The following is a 13683-nucleotide window of genomic DNA, read 5'->3' as shown; positions in this document are numbered from 1 at the left end:
GCCCCTCAGGCCTCAGCTAACACTAGATCGCGGGGTTTTCAAAGTTATCTAGCTGACTATCACTGCAGTCTCATGATTACTCTCTCCGGGTCAGCAGCTGCGCCAACACAGATTTGATTGTTGCAATATGATTTTGTCAAAGGTTTAATAGACAGGCAAAATGGAAGAAGATCGCGTGAGTGTTTGAATCGAGATCATTCTTTTATAGATACATCGTGCAGCTCTGTAACGAAACATTTCATCCTCTGTTGAAAAACGAAAGTGGCTAACTTCTGTCAACCTTATCTATAAGCAAGGGCAAAAATAAAGCAGTTTAATTTGAATTAATATCGGTAATATTCTGTAATAAAAAAAAAAATCGATTTTAAAATCGTAAAATATTATATAAAAAAATCGCGACACTAGGTGAATCGATTTCTCCCAGCCTTAATGAATATGCATGTTTTATGTTGCTATTTGAAATAATTGAAATGTTAAAGTGGGTTATTTTTATGTCCATATATCTATGTTTTTATAGCCTACTGAATGCTTTTGTTCCAAGCGAATTTTAGTGACAATAAACCATACTGTCTATGCAATAAACAGACTCATTGATATGTCAGTGTAGCCTACTTTTACGTTCATTTGATTAAATATTGTTTCTAAAATCGTATAGGCTAAGTTGAAAAATGGGTAATTTTAAAGCTTGTGTTTAAATGAGAAACAAGACAAAAAAAAATTGGGTGGTTTTTTGTGCATTCTCGCGGTTTTTGACGAGGTTTTGGGCTGGAAAACCTTGATGGCACCTGGCAACCCTGCAGGCGATTCTAGAGCGGAGCAGGTCGTCTCCATGGTGACAAACACTCATTCTCGCTGATTCGATGTTCTCACGCTGCCTATGACACATGCATCTAACATGGCGTTGTCCAAGCCAAACCGCAGTTGACAGAGAAAATCGTAAGTTTCAGAGTGAATGGACGGAGAAGTACTTATTTACTGTGCCAACTGCGGCAAGCAAGCGAGGGACCAATAGACCTGTGTGTTTACTGTGCAACGAATCAGTGGCTGTGGCCAAAGAATATGATGTGAAGAGACATTTTACTACAAAACATTTGTCTTTTTCTGCGCAATACCAAGAGGGCTCAGTGAAGAGACAACGTAAAATAGACAGACTGGTAACTTCTTTTGAACAAAGTCAGCGTGCAATTGGCGGGTTTTGTACCGAACAAGAGAGAGCTTTCATTGCCTCTCTACGAGTGGCGTGGATACTCACGAGAAAAAAGAGGCCCTTCACTGAGTCAGAGACTATTAAAGACTGCATGCTGGCGGTTGTTGACGAAATGATTGTTGACCAAAAAATGAAAGACCACGTGTCCTCATCTATTAAAAAAGTACCACTGTCAGACACCTCAGCTCTTCGTCGAGTGGATCTACTAGCAAAGGATGTATTTGATAAACTACTGGAAAACATCCAAAAAACGGAGCTGATGTCTATTGCTATTGACGAATCGACAGACACAACTGATGTGGCCCAGATGTGCGTTTATGTCATAGATATATACATATATCTATGCGTTTATGTGAGATTTTACGATGGAGTTCGCTTTCGTGAGGAGCTTCTGGGACTCATTCCACTGGAGGGACATACGACAGGTGAGGTGCTGTTTCAAAATGTTGTCGCGTTTTTCAGTGAACATAAACTGGATTTACAAAAGGTTTGCTTGCTAGTAACGGATGGAGCACCAGCTATGCTCGGAAGAGTGCAAGGACTAGCAGCCAGACTGTCAGCTGTGGCACCTCAAATGCAGTTTTTACACTGCATTATTCACGAGTCTGTCTTGTGCGCGAAGCTCAGCGGTGAATTAAAAAACACTATGGACCAGGTCACAAGCATTGTCAACTTCATCCGCTCAACTTCAAGCCTTCAGCATCGTCTTTTTCGTCTGTTGCTTGATGAGACTTCTGCTGAGCACGCTGACTTACTGGCTCATTGCGATGTCAGGTGGCTCAGTAAAGGAAAAGTTTTGGATCGTTTTTGTGATCTCCGCAGTGAGATTATTTCTTTCCTTCGCACATGTAAACACAAACGAGCGGCTCATTTCTTGGAGCACATGCTTGATGAACAGTTCATGACACAAGTTAATTTCCTCTGTGACATTTTTGGACACTTAAACTCACTAAATTCAGAGTTACAGGGGCGAGAGAAATGTATTGCGGATTTGTTTGAGAGATTGTGTGCTTTCAAAACAAAGATGAATGTATCTGTGTCTGACCTAACCACAAACAAGTTGATGCACTTTACACACCTTCGTACATTTTTGAGCAGTACGTCAGGGGCACAAGTCATGCCAACTATGATTGAATTCATGACAAAGCTGACTGAAAACTTCAGTGACAGATTTCAGGGCTTTAGTCTCCCAATGGTGGAGGTTATGCAGTTTACTCGCGATCCATTCTCAATAAACCATGACTCAAACTTCATTGCAAAAGTTAAAGAGCTCATGCCTAACATTGATGAGAGTGCTCTTCAGCTAGAAATGATTGATATCCAGTCTTCACTTGCTTTGAAACTGCACTTGCAGTCTGAAGGTCCAATCAACTTTTGGTGTAACCATATTAGCCAGGCTAAATACCCCACAATTAAGAAAGTGTCTGTGCTGATACTGACGATGTTTGGATCCACCTACACATGCGAGTCTAGCTTTTCTCATATGAATGCAATCAAAACAAAAGCACGTTGCTGCCTGAGCAATGAGAAGTTATCCCAGTGCCTGAGAATTGCACTTACCACATATGAGCCAGATTATGTTAAAATGGGGAAAAAAAGCGTTGTCACTTCTCCCACTGAGTCACATACTCTCACTGATAAATAAGGTAAACTAAATGAGGAAAAGAGTGTGTTTTTTCATCAAGAGTATGTTTACAGCACATAGTTAGCAGATTTGTACTTACTGTACACTTGAAATGTTTGTGTACTCACTGTCTGAAAGATATACTTCAGGGATATTTGAATGTTGTTATTTCCCCAAATAAGATTTGATACTTGAAACTGCAGTTGCAGTTTTGCACTTATGACAGCTTTATTTTGATTGTTTGATATATATATATATATATATATATATATATATATATATATATATATATAAAAGCTATTACTTATGTTTACTGTTTTAAGGGTAAAAGCTGTGTATATATGTCTAAGTTTGCAGTTTTGCACTGTTGTAGGCCTAATCAATACAAGTTGAATGTGTTGAAATAATAAAGGAAACCAAAAGAATAATGTACCTTATTTTATTTCATATATTATGTACCTTAGTATATAGATATTTTAATTTCCTTTAGCTGATATCAATTTGTCCGTCCGGCCCTCACAAATTTTGGAATTTCCTAGTTTGGCCCCCCTGCAAATGTATTTGAATAGCTCTGTTTTACATTGTTCTTTCATTTTGTAGTTAATGTTTCTATGACTTAAATTGCAATTTTCAGTTAGTACACTTATAATCACATGGCTATATTATAAGCTAAATAGGCCTATATATTATATTAAATATTATATTTAAGATAAAGATTATATTAAATATTTAAAATTCACCTCTATGTTCATTTAAAGAAGATTTGAAACGACATGAAGGTGAGTAAATTACAGAATTTTCCAATTTGGTTCAACTGTTTGATATTGTACGTTTATATGTATATCAAGTATTAAGTAACATGTACATATATATACACTCACCTAAAGGATTATTAGGAACACCTGTTCAATTTCTCATTAATGCAATTATCTAATCAACCAATCACATGGCAGTTGCTTCAATGCATTTAGGGGTGTGGTCCTGGTCAAGACAATCTCCTGAACTCCAAACTGAATGTCAGAATGGGAAAGAAAGGTGATTTAAGCAATTTTGAGCGTGGCATGGTTGTTGGTGCCAGACGGGCCGGTCTGAGTATTTCACAATCTGCTCAGTTACTGGGATTTTCACGCACAACCATTTCTAGGGTTTACAAAGAATGGTGTGAAAAGGGAAAAACATCCAGTATGCAGCAGTCCTGTGGGCGAAAATGCCTTGTTGATGCTAGAGGTCAGAGGAGAATGGGCCGACTGATTCAAGCTGATAGAAGAGCAACTTTGACTGAAATAACCACTCGTTACAACCGAGGTTTGCAGCAAAGCATTTGTGAAGCCACAACACGCACAACCTTGAGGCGGATGGGCTACAACAGCAGAAGACCCCACCGGGTACCACTCATCTCCACTACAAATAGGAAAAAGAGACTACAATTTGCACGAGCTCACCAAAATTGGACAGTTGAAGACTGGAAAAATGTTGCCTGGTCTGATGAGTCTCGATTTCTGTTGAGACATTCAGATGGTAGAGTCAGAATTTGGCGTAAACAGAATGAGATCCATCATGCCTTGTTACCACTGTGCAGGCTGGTGGTGTAATGGTGTGGGGGATGTTTTCTTGGCACACTTTAGGCCCCTTAGTGCCAATTGGGCATCGTTTAAATGCCACGGCCTACCTGAGCATTGTTTCTGACCATGTCCATCCCTTTATGACCACCATGTACCCATCCTCTGATGGCTACTTCCAGCAGGATAATGCACCATGTCACAAATCTTGAATCATTTCAAATTGGTTTCTTGAACATGACAATGGCTGCGTTCCAAACCGCATACTCAATGAGTAGGTACTTAATTTCAAGTACTTACTTAACGAGCCCTAAAAGAGTAGGTACTTTATAGCCAGATCTCGTTGAGTATGAATGCGAACCGGACATCTGCCATGTTTACGTTATCATGTGACCTACGACGCGTTATCACACGCGCAACAACTTAAAAGATTCGAACGGACACGTTTAATTCATCTATCTGTAAATATCTTGATATTGATTAAACTTGCTCATTTTGTGGTCTTTTTGAAGAAACTGCTGCCCATTTATTTTGTGAATACATTTAGGGTTGATTTAAGTTCTTATATTTAACCCTACTAATGTGACCCACCGTCTTATCCTTAACGATATTATTTATTTTTATTACGAAATCCCAAAATTGTCATCTCTTGAATATGTTGTTAATTTTATTTTATTTAATATCCAAACATTTTCATCCACAAGCCAAAGTGGCTCACTGCTTTATGTATTCCTCTTTTTCTTGTTGAATTTAACTCTCGTTTCATCCCTCAGGCCTATAAATAACAAAACAAAAAAAGCTTTTTTTTTAAATGTATTATAATGAATTATTTAAGAATATATATTAAGATATGCAACCTTGTAGGTTCTTTATCCTGTGTAAAAAATCTCATATATGTATGCAAACCCATAATATATATATATATATATATATATATATATATACCTCATAACATCAGTAACTCGACAGCCCTACCTAGAATGGTTTTCCTCAGCGTTTGTAATGTCTGCACAAAGGGCAGCTGTGCGAAGATTCGCCTTTGGAGAAAACTGTTGATTTTGTACTTGAAAAATGTAAGTATCATTAATATTAAAAATTAATATTACCCCAGAATGAATTGCATTGCTATCCCACCCCAAAACATAAAATAATAAAAAAGATAAATGCTGACCAATACTTAATTTCAATAAAACAAACAAAATGTAATGTATATCATATGACATAGCTATGCATGATTTAATACACTCTAGATGTGTATATAATGAACATATCTACATTTTCTTTCAAACAATTAAATAAAACATTAATTAAATAATTATATTTTATTTACTGACAACGAGAAATATTAATAAATTAGTAAAAGAATGAATGAAAGTCACCATCACACAATAAACAAATGCATAAGTCAACACATGAAACAAAGCTTTATTCAAACTACAATCATGTATGTAGGCTACAGGCGCTGAACCCCACATCCTTCTGCCATCTCAACACAGCGGCTCCCATTCTGCGGCTTTATTCTGATGACTCAGCTGACCGCCCGAGGTGAGCCGTTCCCTCGTGTCGGAGGTTGTTGCGTGATGTGTTGTGCTTCACAATCTGAGGCAATAAGAGCAGGTGGAGTGATGGAGGGTCTCGTAAGGGCAGGTGGAGTGATGGAGGGTCTCATCCATGGCACCGTTTCCAGGATTCAGCTCTGGGCTCCTCATCCTCAGTGCTCACACCAGCCTGCTGACATTTCAGATCCTACAAAATGCACAAACATAACACAAAAGCAGTCATTTTAACCGCACAATGTCATTTGATTTCAGTATTATTTAGAAGACAAAAACGGTTTTTTTCCACAAATGCCGCCATCATCTTTCCTTGCAGGTTCTGCTCCACCACAAAAGATCTGCAGCAAATGCACAGAAATCAAGAATCAGAAAGGTGCTGTAATAGCTCTGTTTGAAATTACAATAATTAAAATAAACTACAACTTAAGATTTAAATAGTTGTTATTCATTTCTGTAGTATACTCACTCAAAGCCTTCATGAGCCACTCTCCACCAGATAAACACACATCTGTTCATCTGACCCTGTAACATCCAGACAAGATCCACGTTACCTCTGTGATTTATGAACTCAACACTACATTTACATGTTGAGGTTGTTTTAACTTTTTATCCAACATAAATGTTCCTCAATTTATCAACTACTAATGGACAAATAAAATAGATAACTTATGTTTAACGTTAGTTACTTTATAGATTTGTTCTACATAATAGCACACATTCATCACTCAGATGTCTATTTCATGTTGTGATATTTCAAGATTTTCCTGTCAGATGTAAATAGACATTTAAAATAAGCGTCTTTAAGATGTATATGGCTTATGTAAATCTACTTTAGACACGTAACTTACGTGTCTTTACTGGAGCTCCCCTGTTAGCTAACGTTATACATAATAAAACGTGTTTTTACAGCAAAATCACAACTATACTATACTGTGTAACGTCTTTACACCTTCAACAATTCAACAGTTTACTCTACAGTAGTTCAACACATGCAATTTTAACAAAAGGAACCGTGTTTACTCACATTTGAAAGCACCCGCGTCGCTGATCTCTGCGATGTTTGATAATGACGTATCCTCTCGCGTGGCCTCCTGGGATAGAAGAGTATCCATCGGTCGAGCACTCGAAAATCTGGCCGGAAGCAGTAAGCCATCCGGGAACTTCTCGCCTACTCTTTTATGAATACTGATGTTTCGAACGTACTGCTTCCTTCACGTACTGTTTTCGCCTACTATATAGTAGGAAAGTAGGCATATTCGAACGCACTTAAGTCCGAATCTCGCGATAATTAGTACGTCACCCAGGTAATTCTCGCCTACTCTTTTGGATTCGTACATACTTTTTCGCTCGCCTACTCTTTTTCCCATACTAAATAGTAGGGAAGTATGCGGTTTGGAACGCAGGAAATGAGTTCACTGTACTAAAATGGCCTCCACAGTCACCAGGGGCCCTATTTTAACGATCTGAAACGCAAGTGTCAAAGCGCAAGTAACTTTGTGGGCGGGTCTTGGCGCTGTTGCTATTTTCCCGGCGGGATAAATGACTCTTCCGCCAGGCGCAAATCTAAAATGGGTTGGTCTGAAGTAGCTTCATTATTCATAGGTGTGGTTTGGGCGTAACGTGAAATAAACCAATCAGAGCGTCATCTCACATTCCCTATAAGAGCAGACGCGCTTGTTCTAAAGTGGATTCCTATTATAACGGCGGATTTGCCAGGGGCGCGCCAGGAGCGGTTCACAGCCGAGGAGAGCAACGCTCTCGTCAGGGACGTTGGGGATGGAGAAACCCACCCAAATTAACTTCGGTTAAAAAGGCGTATTATAATTTGGGTAAATGTGTAAGCTAGATGTATGCTTTTATAATAAATTATCTATCTATCTATCTATCTATCTATCTATCTATCTATCGTAATAATGTATGATTTGCAAAAATGAAAACTGCTGCTTCTGTGTAGATGTGAGAATCAAAGTGTATGCGCGTTGTGCACACGCTACATTGATTATGGCCAAGCATGCGCCCTTAAAATAGCATATGAATAACATGCGCAACCCGCCACTGACTTTAAACTATTTTTTCCTGGTTAGTGGCGCAATTGTTTTCTAAACCTGCAAAATAGCATGAAGGAACGTTTGCGCCGGAACACGCCTACTTTTTTGCGCTGAACCGCCCAGGGAGCGCAAGTTCATTCCCTAGTTTAGCGACGTGCTTCTGTGGAGGGAAAAGTCCGCTTTGCGCGGGTGCAAAATAGGAATGATACATGCGTCGGTGTACAAAGTCAATTGCGCTGGGTGCAAGATAGGGCCCCAGATCTCAACCCAATAGAGCATCTTTGGGATGTGGTGGAACGGGAGCTTCGTGCCCTGGATGTGCATCCCACAAATCTCCATCAACTGCAAGATGCTATCCTATCAATATGGGCCAACATTTCTAAAGAATGCTTTCAGCACCTTGTTGAATCAATGCCACGTAGAATTAAGGCAGTTCTGAAGGCGAAAGGGGGTCAAACACAGTATTAGTATGGTGTTCCTAATAATCCTTTAGGTGAGTGTGTATATATATATATATATATATATATATATATAACTTTAAGTAACATGATTATGATCTTTAGAAACTGTATGATGAGGATGAGTTTGATGAGGACCTGAACATGTCCTGAATGACAGGAATGAGCTTGTTAATTAGACTGAAGAAGGTCTGACTCTAGCCATTCCTTGTGATGAGGGGAAGGATATGAAAGCCATAAGAAATGACACCAGGGCTAGAATTCACGTGTAATTGCTCACCCAGGGAGGAAGCAAAGAGACTAGTGGTCTAGTGCACAGCCGAGGTGTCAGGTTCTGTCAGGATGATGAAACTCCACACAGCCCACAGACTTGCTCTGAGACTGCTGGGTGCCAGGGGGGACGTCAATTTTCGACTTTATAAATCTAAAATTGATGAAATATGAGGACACTCTTCACCGGCTATGGCTTAGTTTTATATTTTAGAGGTCCTTTACTGCAGCCACTCGGGATTTGGCCCCTGATGCATGTTAAGCCAAGAGCTTAGAGAGTTTGTTCCAAATACCACATCAACATTGTGTACAGCAGATTTGATTTCAGCCGCTTATCATGTGGAAGAACTGAAAGTAATCCCTGGATTAGCATGTGTTTCTTCGACTTTGGCCATATATATTATATATATATATATATATATATATATATATATATATATATATATATATATATATATATATGTATGTGTGTGACTAAAAATGTTCTATTCACATGCAATATTTACTTTGATTTTATCTATTTTATTCACATATTAGGTCTCATATTTCATCTCAACAACATCTCATGCTATTCACTGAAACTGTTCACTAAATAATAATAATAAAAAATTATTAAGGGCAAAATGGTTGGTCATGATGGAAATCATGTTTATAATAAATATTTCTTGAGCAGCAAATCAGCATAATATAATGATTTCTGAAGGATCAAAGACACTGAAGACTGGACTAAAGATGCTGAAAATTACGCTTTGATTAGGAATAAATTACATTTTAAAATATATTACAATAGAACAGTTATTTAAAAGCGTATTTCACAATATTACTGTTTTTACTATTTTTTTATCAATTAAGTACAGCCTTAGTGAGCATAAAGGTATTTATTTATTTTATTAAGTATATGATTTTTTTGTATTTTTTACAAATAGCAAAAAAGGCATGAGAAATATTGTTTTTGAAATGACCTTCATATAACAAAAAGACTTGGAAATCTCTTAAAAATTCAACCCCTGGGACATAAGTGCCTGTAGTTGAAGAGTAACTCCTATACACTGGTCAGTTCTGAAATGCATTTAAAAGCACAGGAATGCATCATACTGTATGATTTCCTTGACCTCACCAGTGAACTAATGTCTCACTATGCCCTGGAGCATATTCCATATGCAAAACGCCAAAAATTTGACAAATGACAAGTGCGATTTTGCAAAGACAAGAAATATCCTCAAATGGCATGGGTTAACTGTCAAAAACAGTACAGCTTGCCTCGGATGAAGAGAAATATCCACACAATTAGGCTAGGCCTATATTACATGTGATGGAACTGGAGATTAATCTTTAAAAAGAAAATTTATGATTATGATTTTTTTTTATGGTTATTATTTCATGCCTGACTGGTCATGTCAGATCTATGCAAGCCCATTTCTGCCACATAATAAAAAAAAGAAAATGCTTTTGTAAATTATGACATAAAAAGTCAAAAATATAACATGCCATAATTATGAGATAAATCAAAATTGAGAAAAAGTTGAAATTCAGAAAAAAAGCATTAAGTCAAACATTTTCTCATAATTCTGACATGTCATAAGTATGATTTTGTATCATAATTTTGACAATCATAATCAAAATACAAAATCAAAATTTGGACAAGTCAAATTTATGAGACAAAAAGTCATTATTATGCCATAAAAATAAGTAAACACTATAGCTTTTTGTCATTAAGGCTTTTTATGTAATTATTTACCTGAATTTTTACAATTTGGACATTGAATATTCTTGTTGAGGGTAATTCACCAAAACCTGCTGAACATAAAATAATAAAAAAAACTGTTTTTGCCCATACAATGAAAGTCAAAGGGGTCCAAACAAAGCAACTTTGGACCCCATTGACTTTCATTGTGTGCACAGAAAAACTCTTTTTTTCATGATTTGAGTTACTGTCATGTTAGGATGCACATAAAACTGTCATCTTTTATATTCAGTAAATGATTGTTTGGTAACAGTGTAATTCTAGGATCACAGGTGGAATCAAACCGTCCGTTAGCTGCCTGTCAGATGGATGACAGTGAACGCTGTGTTCAATAAAAAAGATAAACACGCAAGAGAGCTGTGACCCTGGTCCAGGCAAAGACACATGAAATGATTTTCATAGCAGATTAAGCTGGCAGCCAGGCCGTTTCAGGGTCGGGCGCAGCAAACATTTCGGATTAGGATCAGCGCTTATGTGCCCGTTAAGATGATTGCGTTTCGCAAGGTCAGCTCGGTCAGCTCGGATCATTTAATGCTGCAGGGTTTCTCATCAAATGAGTTCTACACTCTTAAAAATGATGGGTTAAAAATAACCCAACTTGGGTTGTTTTATAACCCAACCGCTGGATCAATATTGCACCAGACCAACAGTAGTTAATTTGACCCAGCAAGATGGGTTGGTCATTTTTAACCCAACAGATGAATTAACCCTCATGTGGTGTTCGGGTCATTTTGACCCGGAGAAGATTTTCTTTTTCCCGAAAATACTAGTTAATGTTATCGCTTTGTACTGAAACTTAGTGACTTATTCACAAATGGTATAACTACTTCTGAAATGTTTTGTGACAATTTTCTTAATTTTTTAGGGGGAGTTTTGTCACCTTGTCACTCTTGTGGTGTTCCCGGTCAAAAATGACCGGACTACAAAAAATAGCTTATAAATCAGTTGTTATGCTATATTATCACCCAATATTGGATTCAATCTTTTTGTCAACTTGTTCTCTTTCAATTAGGACTGGTTTTATATTTCTATTTGCATCTGATTAATCGTAGGCCTCATTTATTTGAGAGTAGGCATCTCATTTTTTGAGTAAAAAAAACATTATTTTTGAATAATTTTGGAAATTTTAAATAAATTCTGAAGAAAATTGCCACTGTTGATCACACTAGTCTACTTTAATATTTCACCAGGAATTTTGTTTTGAAAAACTTTTATTTTGTACAAAATGGCACATTGTTACTCTTGTGGTGTTCCCGGTCAAAAATGACCGGACTACAATAAATAGCTTATAAATCAATCATTATGCAATATTATCACCCAATATTGGATTCAATCTTTTTGTCCACTTGTTCTCTTTCAATTAGGACTGGTTTTATATTTCTATTTGCATCTGGTTAATTGTAGGCCTCATTTATTTGAGAGAAGGCATCTCAATTTTTGAGTAAAAAAAACCATTATTTTTTAAATAATTTTGGAAAAATAAAATAAAATCTGAAGAAAATTGGCACTGATGATCACACTAGTGTACTTTAATTTTTCACCAGGAATTTTGTTTTGAAAAACTTTTATTTTGTACAAAATAGCACAGAGTTACACTTGTGTTGTTCCACTGGGCCATTGAGGGCCACTGTTTCAATTGGCCATTGAAAGTGAATGGGAGAGACATGTGTTAGAAGTCCATGAGGAATATCTTTACATCTGAGTGATGGATTATGGTGAGTTTGGGCTCTTTTTAATCTTAACAATCTCATGTAAATAATGATGTGCCATTTTCCACAATTTATGCATGCTTCATTGAGTCATGAGTTAAAACGCGACAAAAGTGCTAGGCTACAACTATATTCAAGGCTCTGTGAGCGCATGTGGGGGTTTGTGTGTTACAACTCAATTAGGAATATCTTTAGATCTGAGTGATGGATTATGCTGAGTTTGGGCTCTTTTTAATAGTGATAGTCTGCTGAAAATAATGATGTACAGTTTTCTACGAACTGTGCATGCTTCGTGAAGTTATGAGCGAAAACCAAACGCGAGTGCTTCATGAGTATATACTTGGCTAGGTGCGTCTGTGGTATTTTCTGTGTTAGAACGCCATGAGAAATATCTTTAGATCTGATTGATGGAATATATTGAGTTTGGGCTCTTTTTAATCGTGAGCTCCTGCTGTAAATAACAATGTGCCATTTTTCATGATCGATATAATTTTCATGAAGATACGAGTAAAAAGGCCAAGTCTAAGCTACCTTGATTGGCTACGTGAGTCTGTGCGTCTGTGATATTTTTTTGTGTTAGAACTCCATGAGGAATATCTTTAGTTCTGAGTGATGGATTATGTTGAGTTCTTTGCCGCAGACGGACTCTATCTCTGTGTTCGTAGTTGCATCTTACAGTCTATGAGTTGCATAGTGAGATCACCGGCGCCACCAGTCCGCCCTAACTCGAGCCAGTCTGGGCTCCTCGTCCGCGGCAGGCAGGTCTTCTGCCTCGGCTGCTCTTCGCTATAATGCGGCTTGTAAAGGTAGCCACAAACACCTGATTCAAACATCAGACTTCCGAAATCATCTTCTTCTATATCATATTGAGTACTCTCCTCCGCTATTGTCATAACTGTACATCTGTCTCCACAGCGCCTGTTAGCTTAGCTTCAAACAAGATGGAGGATATTGCTTTCAGTTTCAGAGAGTAAAGTCCCACCCACTGATCTGTAATAGGTCTGTAGCGTGAGCGGGTCCCGCCCCCTGGGAAAGATGAGGAACGAGTGTCTGTAGTCTCAACAGAAATCCCCCCCTCTTACACTTCCTCCGACAATGACGCAAAATGACGATTTTTGCGTCATTGTGGGAGGAAGTGTAAGAAGTAAATAACGGATTTCTCCCGTCTCAGGGGAAAATGAGAGTGTTGCACGACCATTCAATAGTATGACTGGGTTTCTAACAATGCAAAGCTTAGTGCAAATGGGTGGAGTGTCCCTTTATGTCTTAGAACATATAGCTCACATTACAGAAAACAATTTAAAAAATGATTCAGACCTCAATTGACCTAAAAAGCCATAAATTGATTGATATATCATTACAATAAACATGCTCAGAAAATGCGTGCGGCCCACCTATCTGACTATCCTATCTGGCCGATGGGCAGCGGGGTTAGGTGGTCAGATAGATGGGCCGCAAATGCTTTGTAGATTTAGAAGACTTCTTTAGAGTCAACCTCATAGAGTCAG

General features: G+C 37.8%; 1 protein-coding gene and 1 long non-coding RNA gene across 3 annotated transcripts in view; one reads left to right on the top strand and one right to left on the bottom strand.

Moving 5' to 3' along the window:
* LOC311084428 (CD276 antigen homolog) overlaps positions 1-13683 on the top strand; it is a 77745-nt gene that overhangs the window by 47272 nt on the left and 16790 nt on the right. The window lies entirely within an intron of this gene.
* Positions 6004-7368, bottom strand: LOC311085439. Of its 2 annotated transcripts, none has more exons than XR_014606827.1 (3): positions 6971-7368; positions 6413-6468; positions 6004-6136 (listed from the first exon to the last, which is right to left on the bottom strand). It is a non-coding gene; the product is annotated as an uncharacterized lncRNA (long non-coding RNA). The 2 variants fall into 2 exon arrangements; XR_014606828.1 differs by lacking the exon at positions 6004-6136 and adding an exon at positions 6149-6284.

Source organism: Abramis brama, assembly GCF_963993115.1.
Source record: "Abramis brama genome assembly, chromosome: 6".
NCBI lineage: Eukaryota > Metazoa > Chordata > Actinopteri > Cypriniformes > Leuciscidae > Abramis > Abramis brama.
The sequence above is the reverse complement of the archived record's forward strand: the minus strand, read 5'-3'. Positions and strand labels throughout refer to the sequence as shown.